Here is a 27,041-nt window from a genome sequence, read left to right as displayed (position 1 = left end):
TCCCTCTATCTCCTAGCCCAATATGGTAGATTATGAGCTTCCTCAAGGAAAGAGCTATGTCTTATTTATCCCTTTCACTGAAATAACTTTAAATTCTAGTTTCTAATTATGACATCTAATCAAACGGCTAATACCTAACATAGTGCCTGGCACTTAATAGTTGCCTAATAAATGGAAACCTAGCTTACTGAACACACACACACACACACACACACACAAGTGTTCAGACATGAGTGTTGGATTGAAGAGAATTGAATTGACTAGACATCATCAGAAGTAACCCACAATGTTAAAAACAGACAGTTTCCTCAGGTCTAGCTTGACAGTGAGTCAGCCTCTCTGTGGCATCTCTCAAGTCATTTTGAGAGTCATCCCCACTTCCTCCGTATGTCACTCTGAGCACACAGCTAGCCCAAAGGAATTTCTTGGCATCCAAGCACATTTCCTCATGCAATTTAGTGGCTAGGGCTCATGCTTAAAAGAATAGGATAAAATATATTCTCCTACGGAGCATGGCATCTTGTCAAAGAGTGAATGTGGAGTGCACTAGACTGCTCTAGCTATCAATCAGTACAGTCCTGGCCAGTTTCTAGAGTACTGAGTGGAGAAGGCCATACTGGACTTAATACCCTTGCTGTTACAAGGCAAACGGTATAATACTACTTTTATTATTGTTAGCGCTGTTGTTATTATTTTGTTCCCGAGCAAAGCCCTTGACCTGTCTTATTTCTTTTAATCCTCCCAACAGCCTTTTGAAATCAATTCTATTACCTCCATTTTCCATAATGAAGAGCTGAAGTTTCCCCAAGTTAAGAAACATGTCTAGCTGGCAGAGCTGGTAAGTGGTAGAGCCGTGTTCGGAAGTCTCATTCCAGAGCCCATGTGTGTCATCGAAACTCTAAGACAGACATTGTTCTATTAATTAACTTGGCACTGCCTCTCCTGTGTAAGGCAGGGAACATTTCCTGGGACTTCCTTCGCCATGTGGTCCTGAATTAGGGCCACCAGAGGAACTTGTATGAGATTTGGGAAGTGGAAGTGAAGCAGAGGCTGTCTTACCGGGGGAGCAGTCAGGCACAATGAGGAGTGATGCCCAGGTGCCTGGGAAGCCTCAGCCAGCCCCTGCTCTCTTCCTGTTGCTCGTGCAGTTCATCTGTTTCTGCCACCCAGCAGCAGCCTCAGGTGCGCTCCCACGTGGTCGGTCACCGGCTGCAGGTGAATTCCTGAGGGGCAGCTGATTCTACAGAGCAGGAGTTTCCCAGCCCTCTCCAAGAACTTCCCCTTTGTAACCCTTTGTTGACAGCCAGGTGCACACAGCTTCTCATGTTTTCCTACCAGCTCTGACCCGTCTGCCTTCACCAGTGTATCAGGTGTGTGTGGCTTGTGACTGATTCTCTGACGCCTACTTCAAGATTTTCGTTTTCCTATATCACCATTTGTATGAACAATGATTCTTCCACTAAATCCTTTATTCTCATAATAGTTGTAGAGGCTCTGTTTTCATGATTGACACACATGTGAAATAGACATGATAATGATAAGACCACCACTCCCTGCAATGTAGCAAGTGCCTCATGCTAAGGGCTCTGTATGCGTTACCTGGTGATTCTGCAGATTCTTTCTTACATGAGGCCATTTCTGAGTTATGCTGGCCGTTCTTCTGGCAAAGAAAAGGACTGGGTTTATAAAAAGTAATTTATGACTAAAAACCCCAGCAAGGTGACTTTCTCAAACACATAGGACTTTGGTGCTGATGTGCCTGCCTGTTTAATTGCCCTCTTTAGTGCTCTAGTCTCTCAAAAGGATTATTTTCACGAGCCGTGAGTGACTTAACTCATATGGTGACGTGTATCCTTCATCTGCTGCAACTGAGAGGCGTTAATCAGCACTCTCACAAGGTGACTCACCAGGGATGTTCTTGCCAAGCAAGGATTGGGTGTTCAGACAGCCCCCATGTCAGAGTGAATGTAAGCCTCCAATTTCACTTCACCTCCTTAAAAATCTTTCCCTTTCAAGAATCGCTCTCCAGCTCCAGCTCCACAAGCTGTGTGATAAATATTTTTATGCCAAAAATTAGCCTTGCAAAGGGCAAACTTTATCATTCTTTCCAAAGGATGACCACAAACGTTTCATTCAAGGATGATGAAGCCCTTGATGCCATCGTTATCAATTCGCCTTCTCATACCAGCACCCTGATCCCATCTCTTAAGTGTACGTATCACCACACGTCCAGAGGCAGGAAGCTATATGCAGCCCTTCTTTATTTGACCACCGCAGTGAGTCACACTGTGTGAACCGATAGCCCTTCAAAGCCTTGCCTGCAAAAAACTCTCAATTCCCAATGAGTGGGTACCATAGCCACCTGTACATTCCACTTTTTGAGAAGTTAAGAAGCCTACCTTATAAGAATAGCTAACCCTCATCTGACCTCATAGAATGGAGGGATGCGGGATTCAGGCCTGGGACGTTCATAAGGAGCTGCCTGTGGTTATAGGCATAAGAGGGACCAATGATTCTGAAAGTGGGTACCCCACAACCCCAAGGTATAGTGTAATGAAGTGTCTTCTGCTCCCCCAAATGACTCCTTGACACTATTCCTTGATCACTGTAAGTCCATAGGTCCAACAATTAACTCGCTACCTTACACAAAGAGAAAACTCAATAAAATGGTAGATGAATGAATGGCAAATGAAAAAAGTCCATAGGAATCCATGTGTGAGAGGACTAAGGCTTTTCTTCAAGGGGAAGTAACTTGGATCACAACATAGCAATAAGCAGAGTTTCAAGGGACTTGGGTGCCTGTTTATCAATTGTGTCTTTTAGAGGAAGCTCCATCTGTACCCAGTGAAAATGTGGCCCTCAAGACTTCCTGCATCCAGAGATATGGACAGATGGTGGCTAGAGGGACCAACTCAGCCACTTAGCTGGCTTCCTAGTACCAATCCGTGTACCACCTGAGAGAGAGGTGTATTTCAGGTAGAGACCCGTGAGTTTGATGAGCAGACCATGACTTTACCCAGCCTGTCATGTGACTGGATGTACCTGTTTACAAAACACCTCTCTGAGGTTAGATGTACTATATGTGATCAAAAGATCCATCAGTCTACCTACAGGATATGGGTCTTGCCTCATTGTCCTAGCCCTCTAACCACCCCACTTCCCATAGCACACCATTCCCATCTTCCTTGACTCAGTGTCGTCTGTAAGTACATACGCTTGAAATGAAAAATGGCAATAATGATGGTGATGATGATGGTGGTGATGCTGGTGAGCCTTTAAGAAGTGCTTGAAAGGCTAGGTACCTCTTTTAAAATTTGATCTCCATGCAGCAGCAGCTATTATTCTCATTTTACGGATGAAAAAACTAGGTCTTAGAGTAAACATCTTGCGACGGTTAATTAGAGCTTAATTTGCTTACCTGATTGATCCTTTGCGCTCTGAGGAAAGCACCCTTATTTTCTTCTGTTTTCTGACTAATTGAAAATCCATTCTTTCTACAGAAGTCTTATAGAATACTTATTTTATATTTCCTTCACAATCCATAAGAACACTGAGTTGAAGTTTGCTAAATTCCATTCCAGTTTTTCTTGGTGTGATTCAAATGGCTTCCTTGGAACACGTTGATCAGTAGCATAGTAGAGTAAAGACCTTTTAAAGCCATAAAGATGAGCACAGCATCATTTTAACAGCAGCCACAGAAATGTACATATAAAGCTATCTTAGAGTATTTAAAGCACTTATATTTCTAAAATCTAAATTATCCAAATAGCGTCATTAAAGAGGAAAACATATAAAACGTATAAAATTAAAGTGATTTTTGGAATAGCACATATGGATTTTGTGACAAGCTGTGGGCTATGTCAGGAAAAGGTCATTTGCTGGTTCTTTTATAAATGATGCTGTTTGGGAATTCTTCCCAGGGTTGTTAGAGACGGATGCGGAGCAACAGTTCTTAGTCTGCATCTCTTTGCCAAGTCTGTGATCAGCTGGCTACATTTGCTCCCTGGTAGACGGTGGATTTGAGCAGGAGCTGGGCAATTCTGTCCCTTCATCTTACATGCTTTCCCTCTTGGCTGAATATAGGATGAGGACAACAATGCCAGCCCCCAGTGGTGTGAGGTGCTGGTGTAAAAGACAAAGCGATGAAAGACCAAAGGGATTTTCAAGGCTGGGGGTCCTCACAGAGTCTGGCCAGGATTCTGGCTCCCAACCCACTTCCCACCTCCACTCCCTTACCTGATCCAGACCTGTAGCCTATTCAGAGAAATACTAGGACTCAAGGCCTTCTTAGCTTTGGACTGGTTGTTCTCGTACAAGCATAACACGACTGAACTTCAGGACAGTGAGCAATTATAGATCTGCCAGGGGGCACATGCTAGAGAACTGCTCTTCTTATATTGTTTCAAACTAGGTCCTGGGGGCAGGATCAAGTTTTGTGAATGCCAGAGGGCCCTTGAGAATGATCAGCGTTTTGTTCTTAACAAGCTGTTTTTAGGTGTAGCGTGTATTCCTTTTTCCTCCTGGTGACATGCCTTGGCTCTGTAGGCAGCCCACCCAGATCATGGTTTGCCCCTGTCTGGTTCAGTAAGAGCTCCCTGCAGGGCAAGCCAGCAAAGCGAAGAGCAAAGTATCAGGCCTCAGGGGACCACACACCAGATTACTGGACAGTTGGACCAACTCTTCTAAGGTTTCCTCTGTTTCTCCCAAGACATCTCAGAGATGTTTTCTGTCAGATTTATTTCACTGTGCCATGTTTATTTCAGCCATATTTTATGAGTTAAGCTTTGTATTTAGGAAGCAAATGGTTTTCATGCTAATTTCTCCCCAAAGGCTCTCTAGGCAACGTATAAACCAATATTTGCTTTGCTCCCAGGTACAGGAATAATGATCTTTATGCAAAACACATTAGTTTCTTTGGGCCTCTTTCCTATTTCCAGTACACATGTTTTTATAAACACATACCTGAAGAATTTTGGCAAATGTATCACCTTTCTTCTTTGTTCACGAGATATTTGTTAGATTATCTCTAGTGTTCAGTTAACTTTCAGTTGGCCAGAAGAACAGGAAGCTAATGAGATGATTGCCCTGAAGTTTCCTTGCAGTCCGACAGTGGACTTGCGGATGGGAGGCTGTGTTACAGATAGGTTATATATAAAGGTATAGAGCCGCAGAGCTGGATTTTGATGCCTGCTCTGGTACTCACTGAATATGTGACCTGGGCAGGCCTCCTAACCTCTCTTAAGCTTGGGGTTTTCAGAATATGGGGATTGATTATCCCTAGATCAGAGGGTTAGTGAAAGGATAATATGAATTTATATGTATATATACCAATAGGTGCTTAGCATTGAATCCAGGATATGTTAAGTATTCATCACAACGTAGCTGTCATTACAACAAAGGACTTCAGTGAAGGGGCTGGCCAGTCTTAATACTATTATTGACTGAGACCCTGACGTCAGGACTTGTGTGAACCTGTATCCGGATTGACAGTTGCAGGAAACTAAATATCAACTTTCCGAAAAGCATTGAGTGGATCACTAAAGTCACCGAACAACTGGTTATTTTAATACAGAAAATTGCACCACTAAATAATATTTTGGTCTTACAACTTCCCTCAGCCAATTCTTAAATCACTTCTAAGACCATTACGTGGAGAAAGCCTTAGGTAATATTCTGATATCTGTTCTTCCAACCTGTTTCTCCGCCCTCACCACCCTCTATTTACACACACACACAGTATTACATAAAATCAAATGGGATGATAACATATAGAATATTTTGTAGCCCTTATTTTTCACTGAGTGAAATATTGTGAATATTCCATTCTACCTAATTAATAGCTGTATGGTGTCAAAAGTTGACTTCATTGACTGTTTGAAATTTATTTCCATTTTTAAAATATTCTAAGTGACATTTTGATGAAGATCTTGAAACATATATATGTGTACATATTGCTATTATGTTCTTATAAAAACTTCTAGATGCAGAAGTTTGGGGTTCTAGGATATACACATACTTTAGGGCTTTTGTTGCATCTTGTCAAATTTCCATCAGAGATACCAGATCAGTTTATACTCCTGTCCGGCGAATTCTGGTTTCTCCTAACCATTTAAAAAACTTGCCAACTTGAAAGATGGAAATAGTATATCAATTTTCTTTTAATTTGCATATCTTTGATTCTTTTCACACATTTATTGGCTCTTCCTCTTTAGTAAACTGCTATTCCAAACTTTTTTTTTTTTTTTTTTTTTTGGTGGTACGCGGGCCTCTCACTGTTGTGGCCTCTCCCGTTGCAGAGCACAGGCTCCGGACGCGCAGGCTCAGCGGCCATGGCTCACGGGCCTAGCTGCTCCACGGCATGTGGGATCCTCCTGGACCGGGGCACGAACCCGCGTCCCCTGCATCGGCAGGCGGACTCTCAACCACTGCGCCACCAGGGAAGCCCCCAAACTTTTTATTTATTAAAAAATTGATAAGTTGTGGGATGAAGTTGGGAATATAATATCTTAACATATTTTGTTGGCTTTCAGGACTGAAAGTAAAGTAAATGTAACAGCAATGATAGACAGTTGCTTCTTCACAACAGAAACTGTGCCCAGTAGAACACAGTGATCTCTGGAGATGCTAAGTGTGTTGTGGACGTCTGACAATGGTTAGAACAAGGTCTTCTAATAGTAAAATCATGATAATTAAGGATTTAGCCCCCAAATAACTACCATGAGACAATGAACGAAAACTCCTCCATCTTAAAATATAAAGGTTTATTATGGCTCACCTAGAAATGCTACCTAGACCAGTTTCCAGATTTTTTCAGGAAATCCTGAAAGACATTACTGCAAATCATACTTGTAGAACACTAAGTTAATAGTCATACAAAGACACTCAGAAGTTCAGAGATATATAATATATAAGAAGGTCATATGTATTATATATATAATATATGAGGATATAAAAATACAATATATAAGAATATATATATATATATACACACACACATATATGTATCTACAGAGAGGGAGAGAGAAAGAGAGAGAATGTATGAGAAGGTCATTCTTACATCATTTCTGTTTCTGTTTTATAGTAGGTGTTTCACAAAAGCTGTTGTATGGATGGTGGTCATGGTGACTTTCATGCTTAACTTGCCTCTAGGCTTAGCATTTAAAATGAAAACCTCTGAAGGAAACTTCTACCATAAGGTAATGTGCCCTGGAGATCAGAGAGAGCCCACCCATGTTCAGACCTCATTAAGGCTTATAGATTCACCCTTCCTGGACCCAAACGATTTAAAGTGACAAGTCTTGGTTTGTGAGTGAGCATGTGTAAGAGTGTGTGTGTGTGTGTGTGTGTGTGTGTGTGTGTGTGTGTGTGTGTGTGTGTGTGTTTAGAGGAGCACATGGGAAAACCCTTGATTATAGGGTCACAGCTCACAACTCTGAATCAAGGGCCAAGAGTTGCCGAATGGATGCTTAAAATGAGAAATTGTCCATAGAATTTGAGAAATGTAGTTGCAATTTAATTTGCTTCTCCTTCTAAGATCCGAGGACAAGTAAAACACTTGAGTACTTCACCCACGTGAAACAGGCCCAGTGCTCTTATACACACACACACACACACACACACACACACACTCACTCGTGCACACTCTTGAACGCACCCCTCTTATCCCTAACATAAAGGCTCCATCTTTCACAGCCAGCTCTCATGTACACTTTCCTGGGAGGTATACAGGTCACAGATACCTTCTCTGACCCTGCTCTCCAGCTTCATATTGTGACCTTAAATCCCTTCTCCTTCAGTTTAAAGAGCAACATGGTGAAGAGGTGGACAGTTTCTGCTTCAGAGCCTGACAGATAAGGATACAGTCTGACCTCTGCTACTTACTAGCCCTGTGACCTGAAAAAAGTTACCAAAAGAAAAGAACAGTTACCAGCTTCCTGTTCAGTGAAAAGAGCATAAAAATAGCATCACCTTCCCAAGCTAGTCATGTGTATTAAATGTGATAAAATGTGCAAAGAATTTAGCAAGGTGGCACAAAGTAAGTGTGCAGTCGTTGTAAGCTCTCATTGTGGTTGTGACTGAAACTCTCCCAAATAGAGAGATTCTGCAGTTAATGAAATATTGGCTCTGAACTTCACACAGAAAGGAGGGTGAAAGAAGGGCAGAGGTTTGTAGTATTTAATGATAAAGCACAATTGCTGGACACCTCTGTAGATTCTTTCCCTCAGCTCCTTTCTGTTGCTTCCAGCTGGTTCTCAGAATAAGCCATGTGTGTGTACCTAGTTAAATTTCCACTTAAAAATGAGACAAAGCCACTTTCCTATTTCATTTTAAGAACTGAACAAGGGGAAGAGAATCAGCTGAGGAAACAGTGGTGCACCCCAGGCAGAAGGAGCCTGAGTCATCCTCACTATTAGGCACAGGGCACTCTGCTGGAATTCTAGCCCCCTACAGGCTCCTCCTGGCGCCAGGAACAAGGCAGTCTCTGAGCCAAAGCCATCTCTTCTGCACTGAGGCAAACATCCCAGGCTAATGTAGTTATCAGATCCTTCATCTCATCTGTAAAAGGAAAGAAAGAATGTAACAATATTAAATATTTTTCCTTTTTAAAGTTATCTCCATTTTAATTATAAAAATAACATTCGTTATAGCAAATGTTGGAAATTCCTCCCAAGTACAGTAAAAAAGTTAAATTTATTATAGTCACATCATTGTTAAGATATTGGTATATATCCTTCCAGACTTTTACATATATATTAAAAAGATGGGATAATATTTTAGCATCATTTCCCCACTGAATAGAACATGAGTATATGTCCATATAAATAGTCAGATATAAAACATAATTTTGATGGTTCCAGAGTACTCTACCTTGTAATGACATCCTTAGTTCTTTAACCTACGTCTTATTTTTGTACATGTGACTTGTTTCTGATTTTTTTTTATTCTTATAAACACCTAAGTGATGAACAGCCTTCTAGCTACATCTATGAGCCCGTCTAAGAGCATTTCTTCTGGAAGAAGTAGAATTGTGGGTTAATGGGCATATGTAGTTCTGATGCTTTTGATGTTTTGCCTGGGAAGTTTGCATCAGCTTATACTCTACTAGCAGCCTATAAGATTTAATTCAGACTCAGGGGATAAATCTTAGCCAGGTTAAGCCAGTGGTGGTGAATTCCATATCCCTTTCTAGTGACTAAGTTAGTCATGGGCACATCACACAGTCCTGGTCAGTAAAACTGAAGGGACATCTCCTTGAGGGCATCTAGGAAATGTATTCCTCTTTGATTAAAAGAGACACAGAAGGGAAAACTGTACATTTTTCCAGTTCTTGAAGTGGAAGAGGATGTCTGGAAAGAGCTTCTGCACCCAGAGAGTGACCATAAGGGCACATACATAGAGGACAAGAGACAGTGTGCAGAGGATGACAGAGGGGAAGATGAGAAAAGTGAGTCCTTGACAGTGTGGTGAGGCACCAAATTAACCACCAGCGACCGTGTCTAGACCAGACTCTTGTATGAAGTAATCAACGTTCTGATTTTCTGAGCTACATTTATTCAGGTTTTCTGTAATTTGCAATGAAAAACATCCTACCTGCAAAAATGATATACAATTGGTTTAATGTTCATTTTCTTGATTACAGGGAACTTGAGCTTTTTTTATAACTTGGCCACTTATGTTGCTTCTTTTGTGAACCATCTGTTATGTCTCTTGCCATTTTCCTACAAATGTATTGCCTTCATATTGATTTACTAAATTTTCTTTAAATTTTAAATATTAACCCTCTGTTTTATGTGTTACAAATATTGTTCCTACGTTCAAACTTTTCAACATATTGAATTTTAAAAATTTTCTATATTTGACCTATGAATCTTTTCTTCCTGCTTTCTTCATTTGATTTTGTGCTTAGTATTTTCTCACACAAAGAACAGATATTCATCTATATTTTGCCCTAGTTATTTCTCGGTTTTATTTTTTATATTAATTCTTTAATGTACATTTTGGTGAATAATATGAAATAAAGATCAAGTTTTCAAAGAATGCAGGGAAATCCTAACACTATTGAAAATGACAACACTTCCCCTATGATTCTTAGTATCCTTATCTATATTTGTACTACACCCAGGCCTGTCGGATAGTTTCCTGGTCTTTTTTGTGAATATCTATCTGTTCTCCTCTTATACTAGTTCATACTACTTTAGTAATTGTAACTCTTTTTTTTTTTTAATCAATTTATTTATTTATTTAATTTTGGCTGCATTGGGTCTTTGTTGCTGGGCGCGGGCTTTCTCTAGTTGCGGCGAGCGGGAGCTACTCTTTCGTTGTGGTGCGCGGGCTTCTCATCGCGGTGGCTTCTCTTGTTGCGGAGCACGGGCTCTAGGCATGCGGGCTTCAGTAGTTGTAGCACACGGTCTCAGTAGCTGTGGCTCGCGGGCTCTAGAGCACAGGCTCAGTAGTTGAGGCGCACAGGCTTAGTTGCTCTGCGCCATGTGGGATCTTCCCGGACCAGGGCTCGAACCTGTGTCCCTTGCATTGGCAGGCGGATTCTTAACCACTGAACCACCAGGGAAGTCCTGTAACTCTTTAATATATTTTGTTATCTGGCAACACAAGCCCAACTTCACTATTACTTTGCAAACTTTTTTGGTGACTCTCACTGATTTCTTTTTTATGTATGGGTTTTAAAATCATGTTTAATCATGTTTAAATGTCCCCCAAATCCTATTAGGTGGTTTGTTTTTTTTTGGGGGGGTGGGGCTGATTACAGTAAGATTATAAAATACTGTAAAGAGCTGATATCTTTATAACATAGTGACTTCCTGTTCAGGACTGCATTTCATTTGACACATCTTTTAAGTCTTATTTGATTTTCCCCAGTATTTTGTTTTAATTTCTGCATGTAGTTTCTATCCCTTAATGTTAATATTTTCTCTAAATGATTAGATTTTTAGAAAAGTGATGCATTTGCCTCTCTGGATTATCAGAGAGGCTTTTTAAAAACTGTACAATACAGATGTCAGTAGCAACTCTTCAGTACTAAATATAGTCAGTTAATTATGCAGTTCTCAATCTTTCAAAAATATTAATGCATATTAGACAGAGCAGGATCCATGTAGACACCTAGCTTTCATCAGTGTCCTCAAAGTTATGAACTTTCTGCTGATGCCAAGGTGGCAAACAATCTAATTTTAGTAAAAAATAAAGATAACCATCATCCAATAAACCTAAAATCTCTCAAAGGTTGGACAGGTAAAGATGCTCATACCAATTACTAGATAAATACAGCATCTGCCTATTATACGTTTAAAGTCAAATAAGATGTGAATAAAACTATGTTTACTAAATTACTTAAAAGTATTTGCAAGTCAGTCTCCCACTTGGCATTTTTTACATAAAAATAAGACTGTTTCATAGCACAAGATAAAAGGATAGTATTTGGGGCTTCCCTGATGGTGCAGTGGTTGAGAGTCCGCCTGCCGATGCAGGGGACGCGGGTTCGTGCCCCGGTCCAGGAAGATCCCACGTGCCGCGGAGCGGCTGGGCCCGTGAGCCATGGCCGCTGAGCCTGCACGTCCGGAGCCTGTGCTCCACAACGGGAGAGGCCACAACAGTGAGAGGCCCGCATACCACAAAAAAAAAGGATAGTATTTGGAGGAGCTTTGAAAATACTACACATTCAGAATCCAGTCTTCTTGGGAGAAACTCAACCATGTTAAGAGGAGCCCCAGCCTCTCCCCCCTGTCTAGAGCAGACTCCCTAAAATTTTAAATTGATGTTACTCCTCACCCGTTTTTAAGTTTTAAGGTCTTATCACTATCACATTATAAATTAAAAAATAACATTTTAATTTGTTTTATGTTCTTTGCATGTATATTTTTAGTTATGTTTTTAGAGGTTACTCTAGGGTTTCTCATATATATCTAAACTCATAAAAATCAGTATCAAATTTAGATTAGCTTAATTCCAGTGATGTATATAAATGTTACTCCTATAAAGCTCTATTCCCTTCCCCTCCTTTTGTGGTATTATTGTTATACATATTACATCCATCAGTGTTACAAACCTAGTAATACATGGTTAAAATTATTGTTTTACCATCTGCAGTAATTTCCTTATCCCAACGCAGTTTTGCTCCTACCCACCACCTTTGTGCTATTATTGGCAAGTGTAATACATGTATGTTACATTTCTATATGTTATAGGCCCAACATTATGATATTTACATATTATTATGTAGTTGCTTTTTAAAACAGCTGTCAGAAAAAATGAGAAAATATGCATTTATACTGTTTTTTATACCTTTACCAGTGCTCTTTGTTTTATCATGTGGATTTGAATTACTATCTGGAGTCACTTCCCTACGGCCTGGAGAACTTCCTTTATAGTTATTTCTTATCAGGTGGTCCTACTAGCAACAATTCTATCAGTTTTTGTTATCTTGGAAAGTCTTTATTTCACCCTCATTTTTGAAAGATAGCTTTACTGGTTATAGGAGTCTTGGTTGATGATTTTTTACTGAGAATTTTGAATGCTGTCCACTGTCTCTGGTCTCCATTGTTTCTGCTGACAAGTCAGCTATTCACATTATTGTGTTATTTTTGTAAGTGTTAAGTCATTTTTCTAGCTGTTTTCAGGATATTCTCCTTGTCTTTGATTTTCAGAATTTCAGACACTGTGATATGTCTTTTTGTGGATCTCTGTTTTTTATCATACTTGTAGTTCATTGAACTTCCGGGATATGTAGATTATTGTTTTTCAAAAAATTGGGGAAGTTTTCACCATTATATTTTGAATATTTTTTCTGTTCCTCTCTCTCCCCTCTCCTTCTTTTACTCCTTTTATGTGCGTGCTGATGCACTTGATAGTGTCTCACATTTCTCTGAGGCTCTGTCTACTGTTTTGTTTTTTGTTTTTTTTTTTCCCGGTACGCGGGCCTCTCACTGTTGTGGCCTCTCCTGTTGCGGTGCACAGGCTCCGGATGCGCAGTCTCAGCGGCCATGGCTCACGAGCCCAGCCGCTCCGCGGCATGTGGGATCTTCCCGGACCGGAGCACGAACCCGCGTCCCCTGCATCGGCAGGCGGACTCTCAACCACTGCGCCACCAGGGAAGCCCTTCTGTCTACTGTTTTTCATTCTTTTTTCACTGTTCTTTGGCTTACACAACCTCTGCGGCTGCATCTTCAAGTTTGCTAATTTTTTTCTGCCAGTTAAAATCTGTTGCACCCCTCCAGTGATTTTTTAAAATTTTCAGTTATTGTACTTTTCCACTCCAGAATTTCCACTTGGTTCTTTTCTCATAATTTATATTTCTTTATTGATATTCTCTATTTGATGTAACAGTGTCATTATATCTCCCTTCACTTCTTTAATCATGATTTCCTTTAGTTCTGTGACCAGATTTGGAATGGCTATTTTAACGTCTTCTGATAGATCTGACCTGTGTTCTCTCACAGGTTGTGTTGTTGCTTTTTTCTCCACCAATGTAGCAACTCTGGGCACTGGTCTCCCTCCTCCGGGGCTTGTTACCGTTATTTGCTGGTATATATTTTAGTGTCTGACTGGATCACTGTAGTGGAGTCTGCTCCCCGCTCCCTTCCCCATCCACAGTGTGAAGCCTCTGGTGTTGCTCCTGAGGGAGGCGCAGCTTTGGGTGAGCTCAGTCACCCTGGGATGACAGTGGTTTGGGCAGGGCTCTCTTTTTTCCTTTCCCTGATCACATCCACGTGTACATGCCATTGACTGCTCCGTTGTTTTCAACAATGCCCTGAGCATAAATTGCTCTACAAACAAATCCAGTCAAATTGTGGCTCCACAGAAGGACATAGTTTCTGAGGTTGGTGTTTGATGTTTGCTCTGACCCTGGGTGGGGGGTCGGTAGAGGACGGGGGGCTGCTCTCAGCTCTTTTATTCCATGATTTTCTGCTACCAACTAGCCAGCCTATAGTCCAGGCTGTATCTTCATTAAATCCACAGATCTCCTCCCAAGTTTCCTCTCATCACAACCTCCTCTCCTCTCGAGAGCACCTTTGAACTTCTTCACTCTCTGTTGCAAATGAAGTTAGTTCCTTTGCAAAGATATTAGGAGGTATCTGTTTTATAGTCTGCTTCTCCCTCTCAGGCATAATCTCCCAGCCAGGGCTCTGGAGCTAGAGGTGGGGACAATGACGAGCTGCTCTCTGAGTGACTCTTCTGCTCTAGGACCTGAATGCTTATTGTGTGTGGGTGTGGAGAGGAGAGGCTAGTAGCCTGAGGTCCTCCCAGCTTGCCTCTCCTGCCGTGGAACCACGATGCCATGAGCCAGCAAGAGTGTTGAGGCCATCAGTAGTCTCAGCTGCTGTGCCCAAGGTAGGACCTGCATTCCACAAATGGGGCCTGGGTGGAAGAAGGGAGTCCGCATCTCTCGAGTGGATTCAACTGGGACTTATCATCAGCAATGAGTAGCTTGGGGCATGATGAGAAATGCTGAAGCCTTGCTCCCTCCAGGAAGTAACCCTCTGACTGGGAGCTGGCAGGAGAGGGTGCCCTGTGTTCTTGAGGGCAGCAGTCAGGAGTGGAGCCTCAGCCTTGCTGAGCTAGGAGGTGGGGAGGAAGGAAGGTTTTTGCTCAGATACTGCAAACTCTAGTCTTTCTTAACAAAGTTTTCTAGGTTTTCTTGAACATATGTTTCTTCCTCTGCTGTTTATACGTAGGACTATTTCCAGAGGCTTTAAATTGTTGTTTTTAATCATTTCCACCAGTTTCACTGGGGAACAGGTCAGTGGAGCTCTTTATGCTGTCCTGCTGGAGGTAGCCCTCTTCTAAGAGGAAAGACAGAGAGCAGTCGGCCTCATTCCCACGACGCAGCCCTGTGCCCTTCCTATAGGTGTAGGTACCTAGTAGGTCATTAAAGCTCATTTATTGACTTGACTTTTCTCAGTTTGGTAAAGCTGTATTTCCAGCAGCGTTTATAGTTATAGTTTCTCCTACATACACGTAGTTGTGCTAAAAATCTCTTCTATCTATAAACATCAAATATGTTAGCATTCTTTCCCTTGAAATAACTCAGAGAAGATTTTTCAGAGTTTATGTTATCCGTTGCTTTAAAACCCTTGGCATCCAACCTTGCAGTTTACTGAGACTTAATAAAAAATGATTTTTCTGAAGTTTTTACCCAAGTAATCAATTAGATCAGTAGGACCAAGTCACATACCCACTGCTACGATTCTGTAATCTCCTTCTGGTAGGTATCAAGTAACAGATTTGGATTTATTGGTGATACTGTTTGAAGCTGAAGGTAAGTAATTATATTACTTTGAACTGTTCATGCTTAATTCCACTCGAGTCCAATCCGGAGGAGGGGCGTGATGAAGGGTTACCGACAAAAGCAGGACAAGACTCCACATGCACTTAATTTACATTTAGCTCCTGGCCCGTATTTGGGATGGGTTGCATCCATTCACATTCTGTCCGGGGGAGAGGGTCTCCTGCTGTGCTCTCTGCCCCTGCCATTGCTATTACAGTTGTGGGGATTCTCAGAGTGTGGGAACGTCTGTTGAAAGTACAGATTCCTGGGCCCCATCCCGGAGATTCAGGTTCAGTAGATTCAGGGTGTGGCACAGGAATCTGCCTTGTTAAGGGTCTACTGGGCTGCTTCTAATGCAGGTAGTATCCCCCAGCACTCACGCTGAGGAACTGAGCCAGGTGCCACTCAGTGGACGCATCATCCAACCCTCCTTGCTCTCATTTCCTCCAGGCCAAACATACGAGCGCTTGATTTCCCGGTTGCTCATTGACTAGGAAAGAACATGGTGGTCATGTTGACATTCTGCTTATTAGCTTCTTTCTCATTACAGATTCATGCATTTATATTTTATTAAATATCTGTTTACAGACCAAGTTTGAATCCACCCAAATCACCAAGGCTATTAATATTAAGAGGTAGCTGTCTTTACACCTACATATTTCAGATCATCTGACCACTCCTGGGAAGAATGTAAGCCACCTTTTCTGAGAGCAAGCTGGCACTAAGGGCACCAGTATCCGGTATCTTGACTCGGTGATGTGTAGAACACAGCAATTCCTTTTTCTCTTTGAGAAAGGAGATAGGAGGGTAAAAAGATTGCGTATAGGCTTCGGAGCTGGGCAGACCTGGGTTTGAATCCTTTCTGTGCAGCTGCTGAGCAGTGTGGACTTACTTCAGTTGCTTATTCTCTTTGAGCCTCGATTTCTTCATGTGCAAAGTAAAAGTAATAAATTCAATAGGTAAGAATCTCTGGTTGAGTCAGAATACCCACATTAATCTGGCAAAATATATACGTACATGCATACAAACATATATACATAGGAATATCTTGACTCCAAAAGCTCTGAGGTAGGGCTAGCCTCAGGCAGAGTCGAATCTAGGAATTCAGATGAGTTCATCTGAACCCATTTGCTCCCCATCTCTTGACTCTGTGTTCCTCCCTGTAGACTCCATTCTCAAGCTCCCTGTGGCTGCAGCCAGCAGCTCCATTTATACATATCTCTTTCCAGGTTAATAATGTCCAGCGGGAGAGAACAAATGCTTGTGCCTCCCTGAGCAATCTCAGTAAGCATCTCGTTGTAAATCATTCTCTTTGGGCCAAATGCCCATCCCTCAATCAGTCACCATGACTAGGGAAACATGATGTTCTGATTGGCCAGGCCTGGGTCCCATGACCTTTTGGAGCTAAGGATACATCAACTCCACATGCATCACATGGCTGGGAATAGTGTGGCCTCCAGAGGAAAAAGGAAATGCTGCTACCAAAAGGAAGAGCTAGAGAGAATACAGGACCAACAATCTGTAGCTCTCTAATACATGAAGACCTACATCACAGGTCTTAAATGAGGTAATCCTGGTAAATCGCCAGGCACACAGTAAGTATTCAATATGTAACGATGGTTTAGAAAATAAACCCTTTCTTACAGTGAACTGCGTCCTGTCTTTTCATAAGCTATTACTTGTTAGGAGCATCATCTCCTAAAGGAGAAAAAGATGACCTGAAGTCATTTTTTTTTCCCCTAAAGTCTAAATGGAAACAAAGTTCTTAGACGTCCGAGTCTTTCCAAGGTTGAATTCCTGTAGAGAGAGGTCAAGGTAAAACAGAGGAAAAGTGGGAAAAGAAAGGGGAAGGGAGGCATAGCGCACTGCTGGCACACAATGAGAGCTGGGTTTGAATCCTAGTTCCGAGACTCTCTGAGCCTCAGTTTCTTCATCTGTATATTAGAAATGATGAGTATTGCCCACTTGCTTCTATAGTGATAACCGAACAATATGATGGCTGTGAAAAATAAAGAATTACAAAGGGAAAAAAATTAAATAGTCAAATTACTATGAAGAGAATAATAGCTATATTGATATGCTAGGTACAATTGAATATTGAATATCTGGGGGCCAGGCACTGTGCTGAGTTCTTTAACAGATGTCATCTCATTTAATTCTTGTAGTCATCCTAGGAGGCAGGTACTATTATTGCATCTTCACTTTACAGATGAGGCTCAGAGAGATTGCATAGCAGACTCAAGATCACACAATTTATAAGCTGGGATTCAGTTTAGGTCTCTGATTACTTCTTTTCATTCAGCCTTATAGCGTGCCCTTTCTGTTTAGTCCGATGCCCCTGTGAATGTGCTGGGACAGTTGTGGATGGCTACTTACATCTGTCTTACCCAGTCCTCTCCAGTCACATGCACACACACAGTCACGTTAGCACATGCCCCTTCCTCCTCCCTCTTTTCAGTGGAGTCACTTTCTCCTCCACTTTATGTTCACTAGTCAGAAGTTTCTCCAGGTGAAAGAGACAGCCCTAGACATCAGCATCTGCACAGACTACCTCTCTGCAGCAGCCAGGATCTCGGTAGCCTCCCAGGAGCAGAGGTGTAGGGTAGCACCTTCCCCACTGGTCTCTGCCTGCCCGCTCTTGAAGAGCTGCTCTGTGTTTACCTTCAGTAAAGTGTACTGGTTGCCAGGAGTCCAACTTAATAGAAATTCAATGGCCGTTAGGAGAGAGTTACGATGACCTGAACCATAGAATTTGGACTCATCATATTTATCGTATAAAGGACCATTCTAAGATCTAGAGAGGGAACAGAGGGAAGCTTCTATGCGCCAAGCTTATATGTACAGATTGCACAGTCACAAATTGGATGTATTTCCCCATAACACCCTATTTTATGGCTTCACGTAATTACTTTGTCCCTGGGCCTCCATGCATTTCAGGCGTTCAGCACAGGCAATCGTTCTAGTCTGATCAGAACTTTATTCTGGTACAAGATGCCATGTCTCTGATTTCCCAGGTAGTTCCCATGAGAGTACTTGAACTTCTCATCCATGAGTCCTGATTTTTGTTCTCATGCATTTGGGCCCATTAAGGCTCATTACACTCTTGAGTCAGGCCTCTTACCAGCTCCTGAACTTCCTCGATGCACGATGTGGGGCAGATAGAGGAATACTTGGGGGCTATACTTCTGCTTTGAAACAAGGCAGAAATACAGCACAGATAATTTAAGCAAGTTGCCAAAGGTCACACAGCTGGTGAGTAGTAAAACCATGTTTTGATGCTAAAAAGTCTGGTCTCAGAGGCAGTGCTCTTAGCTACTGCTCTGTCACTGCCTCTGATAGCAAGTATTCAACCAGTGTCACTTACTCTTTTTCTCCTTTTGTATAATAAACTGTACTGGCAGTAAGGCCTTGATTTCTGTTTGGAGTCATGAAATCCTTATTGCAAGCCACTCCTTTGAATCTCAAAAACCCTTACACAGAGAATCTCAAACTTGGCTTTCTGTTGTAATCACCTGGGGAGCTTCAAAAAGGAGTAATATCTAGGTCTCATCCTGCAGGTTCTGAGGGAATGGATCTGGGCTGCGTCCTGAGCAGGAGGGTTTTTGAAGGCTCCTTAGGTAATTCTAATGCACGGCATGCCTAAGAAGCCTGGCTCTAACAGACCTGCGCAGCAGCACGTTCACCTGGCCAGGACAATCGCACTCCATCTGACCAGATTTTATTTCCAGGTGTTGGTGACACAAGCAGACACACACAAAATGTGTCAGTTTAGACACACAGCCAAAGGGGAAATTCAGGTCCATCACATTTCCATAACACAGCTTCATACACATGCCTGTAGCTGCCGGATCCGTTTTTGCACGTCCCTTCACCGCCGGGCCCTTGAAGGGTATGTGTTTAGGTGTAATAGCACGGTGCTGTGTCTCAGACTGTTTATACTAATCCCTATAGTTGGTGAAACTGTCACTTCATAAACGCCATTGTAATATGAAGGGCTTTTCTAAAAATAGAGTGTTTTTGTCTTCCAAAGTCTATGCCACCTGGAACTGTTGAATGCACACAGCTCCAGTGCAACTACAGCAAAGGTGAAAACCTGCTTTTACCTTATTTCTGTTTTCCAACGGCCCGTGCTTCTGGATAGCCTTCCCACCTAGTGGAGCCAGGAAAATATTTAGCAATTTGAATTTTTATATTCCCAAGTAAAATCATGGCAGAGTAGCATCCACTAGGGCTTGTGAGAAAGCTCGGCCACGCCCAGGAAAGCGACTGGCTCCTCCTTCTGGAAAGCCAGCCCCTTTTCTTCAGAAAAGAGTCTGAAATGCAGACTGCTTCCAGTGAGCTATGTTTGATAGGCTGCTGAGGGAGGTAAGGTGGCCATGGAAAGCCAGAGCTCAGGATTCGCTCACTCATCCATCCACCGACATGTTCATGCCACGAGCACCCGCCCTAGCCTCTGGCAGGCCCCAGGGACCAGCAGTACACAAGGCGAGCGTGGCCCTGCCTTATGGGGGCTCATGGGCTAATGAGGAGGACGGACGTTAAATGATAAAGTCACATAAATACACAACTACAAATTGTGATACGTGCTGAGAAAGAAAAAAAAGATGCTATGAGACAAAGTAGCAGAGGAAATCTCCTTGAGGTTGGATGGTGGTGGAGGGACAGGGCAGCCACCCCAGGCCTAAGGGATGAGTCAGATGTGGCTAAGGGAGAGGGAGAGGAGTATTCGGGAAGGGGGCTTTATGAGGGCACGCTTACCCATCCCTCAAGGAATTAGCAGGACTGGAGGCAGTGAACCAGGGCAGGAAGGATATTAGGAGGGTGGGAGAGGGAGGTAAGGACAGACCACTTAGGGCCTTGGATGCCAAGGGGGCAACTTGGGATTTTATCCTGAGCCCCCTAGGAGCCTTGAGGGTGGTTAAAGTGGGGGTCTGCTGGGGGAGTAGATGGAGAGATTACATGACCACTGTTTGCCTTCCAGGTGGAAAAAGGATTGGAGAAGCACTAATGGATGTGAGGACACAGGAGGGAAGGTGAGAGGTGACGGCTCACAGCATCTTCGCCCTTCTGATCAACCTCGCCTTTCTCTTGCCTGAATCCTTGAGGGCAGGGAGCAGCAGGTATGTCCGTTGCGAGTCAGCACTTGTGTTTTCTGTATCTGGAGGGATGAGGCGGCCAGGATGGAGTGTGGCCCTGCCACTGTGTCCTTATTCTCATCCACACTGTCCTCTAGGACCAGCAGAGCTGCAGGTCTGCTTCCCACCTGACCCGCAGGATTCTTGCCCTTGCATGTCTCTATCCTTTGGTGATAAACAAACACCTGGTATGAATATATTTACCCATTTATCTAGCTCTTGTCTGTCCCCTTTTTTGCAGCCTTTCTGCCAGTGTCTCAGTCTGGGCCCTGACCTCCTTTCGCCTGGCTTGCTGTAGTAGATTTCTAACTTCCCTCGCAACTGGGTTTGGAACCTCCAATGCCTTCTGCTAATCAGGCCTATCTTGAAGTCTGACTCATCCTTCCAAACCCCAATCTTCAGAACATCACTCCCCTGATTTTTCCTTGGCTCATCATTGCAGAACTGAGGTCCTTTCATTTGCATTCAGGTCTCCTGCTCCCTGGGTTCTCGACCAGACAGGACCGTTCTTTATTCTGGGACCATGGTCTTTGGTCTCCTCTCTTTTGTCTTTGGCATATGCTGTGCCTGACAGACTTGAGTGATCCCTTCTGTGAGGGACAGGAGCGTATCCTCATGTGACTTACTCCCCAGCCTCCATCCTCACTCTGCCCTACTTGTTCTGGGAGGGCAGATACCATAGCTTGTCCCTCCCTGTCGCTGCCCATCTTACTCATGGGGTCTGGAGACACAGCACACTTGGACACATGCACCTGGAATTTTCTTCCCTTTTCACCCATCCTCGGGGATCGCTATCAGTTTAGCAATGGATCAGAGCTGAGAGACACCTCTGTTCTTTACCTCTAGAAGCTCACATGCTTTCTCATCCTGCTTTGTCTCTTTCAGCACCAATCATGCCAGTCAGTGTTTTCTTTTAACAGAATAGAGGGCTTGAGAGACTTCTCTCTCAGCCAGTGTAACAGTATTTGCAGCAAGCCTTCCACCATGTCAGCCCCTCAGTTCCAGAAGTCGCTTCCTCAGTGACGGGAAGCTAGAAGAGGACCAGTTCCATTTTCACCTGCTCTGCTTGCAAATGGTCACAAATTGATAGTGCGAGCCAGCTGTTGGTTGACTCAGCTCCACTGAAGGGAGTGAAAGCCTTGAATGTGTGTTACCTTCTCTGGGTCCCTGGTGGGTTCACAGGCTCCCACGTCTGCAGAGCCATGTTAAGTGGGCATGTCATAAGGCATCAGCAGATCGTTAGCTGATGCAGAGAGTACCCTTAATGAAGTGTCAGGAAGCATAACCATGGCCCCTGAATGGCATGGCTTCCAACACTGCAGCTTCTGATTGCTGATTTCTCAAGGACCTTACTAGGCTTCAGGGACATCACAGCTCTTAAATGTCAAAGAAAATAGGGACAGTGCCACCCAGGACTTAACGGGGAAATGTCTGATGACAACTTGACAGGCATGGGGCAATATTCTCCAAAAGGTCTGTACTGTCCCCAGTGTCCTGACTTCCTCTGCACACATCTTCTTAACTTTCAAACTCCATTCAACAAGAAATTATGAGAATACTGACAATACCCAACATTGGTGAGGGTTTGGAGCAACAGGAATTCTCATCTGTTGTTGATTGAGGTGTAAAATTGTACAACCACCACTCTGAAAAAGGTTTTCATCTTATAAGACTAAGTATACGTTTGTCCTATGATCCACTCTTAGGCCTTGCCCCAAGAGAAATGAAAACACATTAATAGAAATACTTTTACTCAGATGTACATAGGAGCCTAAGTGTTCACTAATAGAAGAATGTATAAAGAAACTATGACATAGTCATACAGTGAAATACGACACAGCAATAACAAGGGACACACTACTGATATATACCGCAACATAGATGAACCTGGAAAACATGATGCTGAATGAAAGGAACCTTACACAAAAGAGGACAGATTGTGTGATTCCATTTATGTGGAATTCTAGAACAGGCAAAACCAACTTATAATAGAAATAATCAGAACAGTGGTTGCCTCTGAGGGAACGGAGGGCAGAGATCAACTGGGAGGGGCCATGACAGAACTTTCTAGGATGATGGTACTGTTCTCTATCTTGATAGCAGTTTGGTTTACTCAGGTGTCTGCATTTGTGGAAACTCAGAATGTACACTTAAAACTTGTGCATTTCATTGTATGTAAATTTTCATCAAAAGAGAAAACTGTACACAAATATTAACCTTAATGATTGTCACGCTGAAGTATTTAGGAGGAAGTATGCTATTGTCTACAATTTACTTTGAAACAAAAGACATAAGATGGATCGGTGGATGGATAGAGGGATGGGTAGATGGATGAATATGTGATAGAGCAAGTATAGTTGAGTGTCAATGCTAGGACGTAAATGATGGATGTATAGGTATTCATTGTAAAATTCTTTCAACTTTGCTGTATGGTGAAAGGCCTGAAAGTAAGGTTCAGTATTATGTGCTGCCTTGACATCTGGTAAAATCAGGAGGGCCTCGAATGGTCTTACCTCAGGTTCCCCTCCCCACTCTGCTTGCATGGATAAGGTCCCCAGCCAAACAGTCCTCTTTACCCAGGGCACCAGATGCACTGCCTGTAGATGCAGTCCCTGAGTTGGGGGCCTCAGTTCCCTGCTAGTCTGAGGAATTATTCAACCAAGTCAGTCCCATCCTCCCATGGGGCCAGGGACACCCCACCTCCTGATACTACAAAGCTTGCTCACAGCCCTGGTTGTCCACTCTGTTCCTGGAGGCAACCTCTATGGGATCCTGTCCAGTGTGTGGTGTCCTCCTCCCCAGGCTGTGAGTATATGTGACTAATTTGGGACTGACATGTACACACTGCTGTATTTAAAATGGATAACCAACAAGTACCCACTCTGTAGCACAGGGAACTCTGCTCAGTGTTATGTGGAAGCCTGGATGGGGATGAGAGGGGAGTTTGCGGGAGAATGGATACATGTCTATGTATGGCTGAGTCGCTTTGCTGTGCACATGAAACTGTCACAGCATTGTTAATCAGCTATATTCCAGTATAAAATGAAAAGTTTAAAAAAAAATATCTCATCTGTCCCGTGTCGGGTGTTGTGTGTCCAGCCATCCCCATCACTCCAGGGTGGGATCCCTCCATGGCAGATGGAGTGAATAGGAGACAATTAAAACTTGCTGTATGTTTGAAATTTTACTTTAAAATGTTGGGAAAAAATGTATGTGCCCAGTAATGAACGATGTTACAAAGGAGAAAGCATTGCTTCTAACTTTATTGAGCTTAGCGTTTACTTAGGGAAATTCTTAGTAGTATTAAACCACACACTGGGCACTTAAATGTGGCACACACTTTACCTGCTCTCTGTCGTTAAATCCTGATTTGCCCAGCATCTGTCAGTGAGTAGAACAGTATGAGAACTAATGTATGAGAACCTAGTGGCCTGAGGGTAGAAAGTCCTGCCCTACTTACTAGCTCCGTGACTTCTAGTCAAATGACTTCCCTCTCTGGGCCTCTATGCTTTGTCTATAAAAAAGAAAGGTTGCCACAATTCACCCTTCCAGCTCTAACAGGCTAAAGATCTGTAATTTTGAAATCAGTGTGCTTATAATTACCTTATGACAGGAGAAAGGAAAGAGGCATCTTATTTCTGGGTCCCTGATCCCTGCATTGTCACTCATTTGGGAAATAGTTTATTCCAATGCAAACTTACCCCCTAGTTTCCACCAGAGCATAAACCCCCAAAGAGCAGGCAATTATTTGCCTGACTAATTTAATCATCTGGTTTTGAGAATTTGCACATCAGCCAGGGAAAATAGCTTTTTTGTTGCTGCTGTTACACTAATACTTCCCACTGTGAATCACATAGTCAGATAATTCAACCCAGCTTCCTTCTGGACAATCGTTTAGAGGCGAACCATGGTTTTCCTCTAACTCTCCGGAAGGTTAGTGTGAGGATTTCATACAGGGACAGGCCACATCTGTGCAATGAAGCTGAGCGTGTGACTAAGCAGTCTGGATGTGTGGATAAAATTGTCACACGTGGTCAGGACAGATTCACGGCATGTCTGCAGAGATAGCAGTTTTTTTCCTTTTATTCTTCTCAGGCTTCAGCTCTCTGAAGATTGGTAAAAGATGATGGCTGATCTGGGGCATATTCACTGAGGACAAAGAGAGCCGGATTGTGCTTTGGACACATCATTCTGAGGTGCATTAAAATCTGGCTGAAAGCTTGTGGGAGAAAGGACAGATAGTCCCAATTATCCGCAGATACCCACATACCTCTGCCTGTGAAAATAGTCAGTTACCCATCACTGATGGGAATGTTTCCACTGTAGGAGGACTGGGCTTGCTCTAAACCAGGATTTCTCAGCCTCAGCACTAGTGATATTTTGGAGATTGTTTTTCATGTTGGGAGCCTATCCTGGGCATTGTGGGATGTCTAGCACCATCCCTGGCCTCTTATCAGTAGATGCCAATAGTATCTCCCTAGTTGTGACAACTAAAATGTCTCCAGACATTGTCAATTTCCCCAAGCTGGGAATCACTGCTCTAAACCATCCATACTCCCTTTACTTGACTTCTGGAGACCAAGCTAGACATTTATGAAAAGGTTGGGTAGGGTAAGGGAAGGAGCAGATGCTTCACCACCCTGACCTCAGGCGGCTGTGAAGAAAGCTTAGTTTCTAAAGAATGCCCTCAACTTGGCATACGTTTTTTAATTGTGGTAAAATACACGTAACATATAATTTACCATCTTGATCATTTTTAAGAGTGATGTTGCTAAGTCTATGTATATTGTTGTACCACAAATCTCCAGACCTTTTTCATCTTCCCAAACTGAAACACTATGCCCATTGGACAACTTCCCATTTCTGTCTCTACCCAGCCCCTGGCAATTACCATTCTACTTTCTCTCTCTTTGAGTTTGACCACTCTAGGTATATCACATAATTGGAATCATACAGTATTTGTGTTTTTGTGACTGGTTGTCACTTAACATCGTGTCCTTAAGGTTCATCCGTGTTGTCAGAATTTCTTCCATTTTAAGGCTGAATAATACTCCATCATACTGTTTATTCATTCATCTATTGGTGAACCCCCTTGGGTTGCTTTGGGCTATTGTGAATAGTGGACATGGATGTTCAGATAGCTGTTCAACATCTTGCTTCAATTCTTTGGGATATATACCCAGAATTGGAATTGCTGGATCAGATGGTAATTCTAGTTTTAATTTTCTGAGGAACTGCCATACTGTTTTTCATAGTAGCTGTACCATTTTACTTTCACAACAAGAGCACACAAGTATTCCAATTTCTCTATATCCTAGTGAACGCTTGTTATTTCTGTTTTTTTTTTATAGTAGCCATTCTAATACATGTAAGGTGGTATCACATTTGGTTTTGATTTGCATTTCCCTAAAGATTAGTGATGCTGAGCACCTTTGCATATGCTGGTTGGCCTGTGTATTATTGAAAAAATGTCTACGCACATCCTTTGAACATCTTTTAATAGAGTTATTTGTTTTTTTGTTGTTAAGTTGTATGAGTTCTTAATATATTCTGGATATTAACCCTTTATTAATTATATGATTTGCAAATATTTTCTGCCATTTCTGGGTTGCCTTTTCATTCTGTTAATTGTGTTCTTTGATGCACAGAAGTTTGGTTTTTTTTTACTTCATGATTCCATTTATATATCATTTTTTAAAACATCTTTATTGGAGTATAATTGCTTTACAATGGTGTGTTAGTTTCTGCTTTAGAACAAAGTGAATCAGCTATACTTATACATATATCTCCTCCCTCTTGCGTTTCCCTCCCACCCTCCCTATCCCACCCCTCTAGGTGGTCACAAAGCACCCAGCTGATCTATGCTATGTGGCTGCTTCCCACTAGCTATCTATTTTACATTTGGTGGTGTATATATGTCCATGCCACTCTCTCACTTCGTCCCAGCTTACCCTTCCCACTCCCCGTGTCCTCAAGTCCAGTGTCTACATCTGCATCTTTATTCCTGTCCTGCCCCTAGGTTCTTCAGAACCTTTTTTTGTTTTTTTCAGATTCCATATATATTTGTTAGCATGCGGTATTTGTTTTTCTCTTTCTGACTTACTTCACTCTGTATGACAGACTCTAGGTCTATCCACCTCACTACAAATAACTCAGTTTCATTTCCTTTTATGGCTGAGTAATATTCCATTGTACATATGTGCCACATCTTCTTTATCCATTCATCTGTCAATGGACACTTAGGTTGCTTCCATGTCCTGGCTATTGTAAATAGAGCTGCAATTAACATTGTGGAACATGACTCTTTTTGAATTATGGTTTTCTCAGGGTATATGCCCAGTAGTGGGATTGCTGGGTCATATGGTAGTTCTATTTTTAGTTTTTTAAGGAACCTCCATACTGTTCTCCATAGTGGGTGTATCAATTTACATTCCCACCAAGAGTGCAAGAGTGTTCCGTTTTCTCCACACCCTCTCCAGCATTTATTGTTGGTATATTTTTTGATGATGGCCATTCTGACTGGTGTGAGATGATATCTCATTGTAGTTTTGATTTGCATTTCTCTGATGATTAGTGATGTTGAGCATTCTTTCATGTGTTTGTTGGCAATCTGTATATCTTCTTTG

General features: G+C 42.5%; 1 long non-coding RNA gene across 1 annotated transcript in view; it reads left to right on the top strand.

The window, feature by feature from the left end:
* Positions 1-20,389, top strand: part of LOC125963818 (uncharacterized) — a 90,272-nt gene extending 69,883 nt beyond the window's left edge. The window contains exon 3 of the long non-coding RNA XR_007476232.1: positions 20,262-20,389. This is a non-coding gene — a long non-coding RNA (uncharacterized LOC125963818). The remainder of the gene's footprint in view (positions 1-20,261) is intronic.
* Positions 20,390-27,041: the final 6,652 nt, after the last annotated feature.

The sequence above is a fragment of the Orcinus orca genome, chromosome 3, assembly GCF_937001465.1.
Source record: "Orcinus orca chromosome 3, mOrcOrc1.1, whole genome shotgun sequence".
In the NCBI taxonomy this organism is placed as follows: domain Eukaryota; kingdom Metazoa; phylum Chordata; class Mammalia; order Artiodactyla; family Delphinidae; genus Orcinus; species Orcinus orca.
This window is presented reverse-complemented; position numbering and strand designations above follow the sequence as displayed.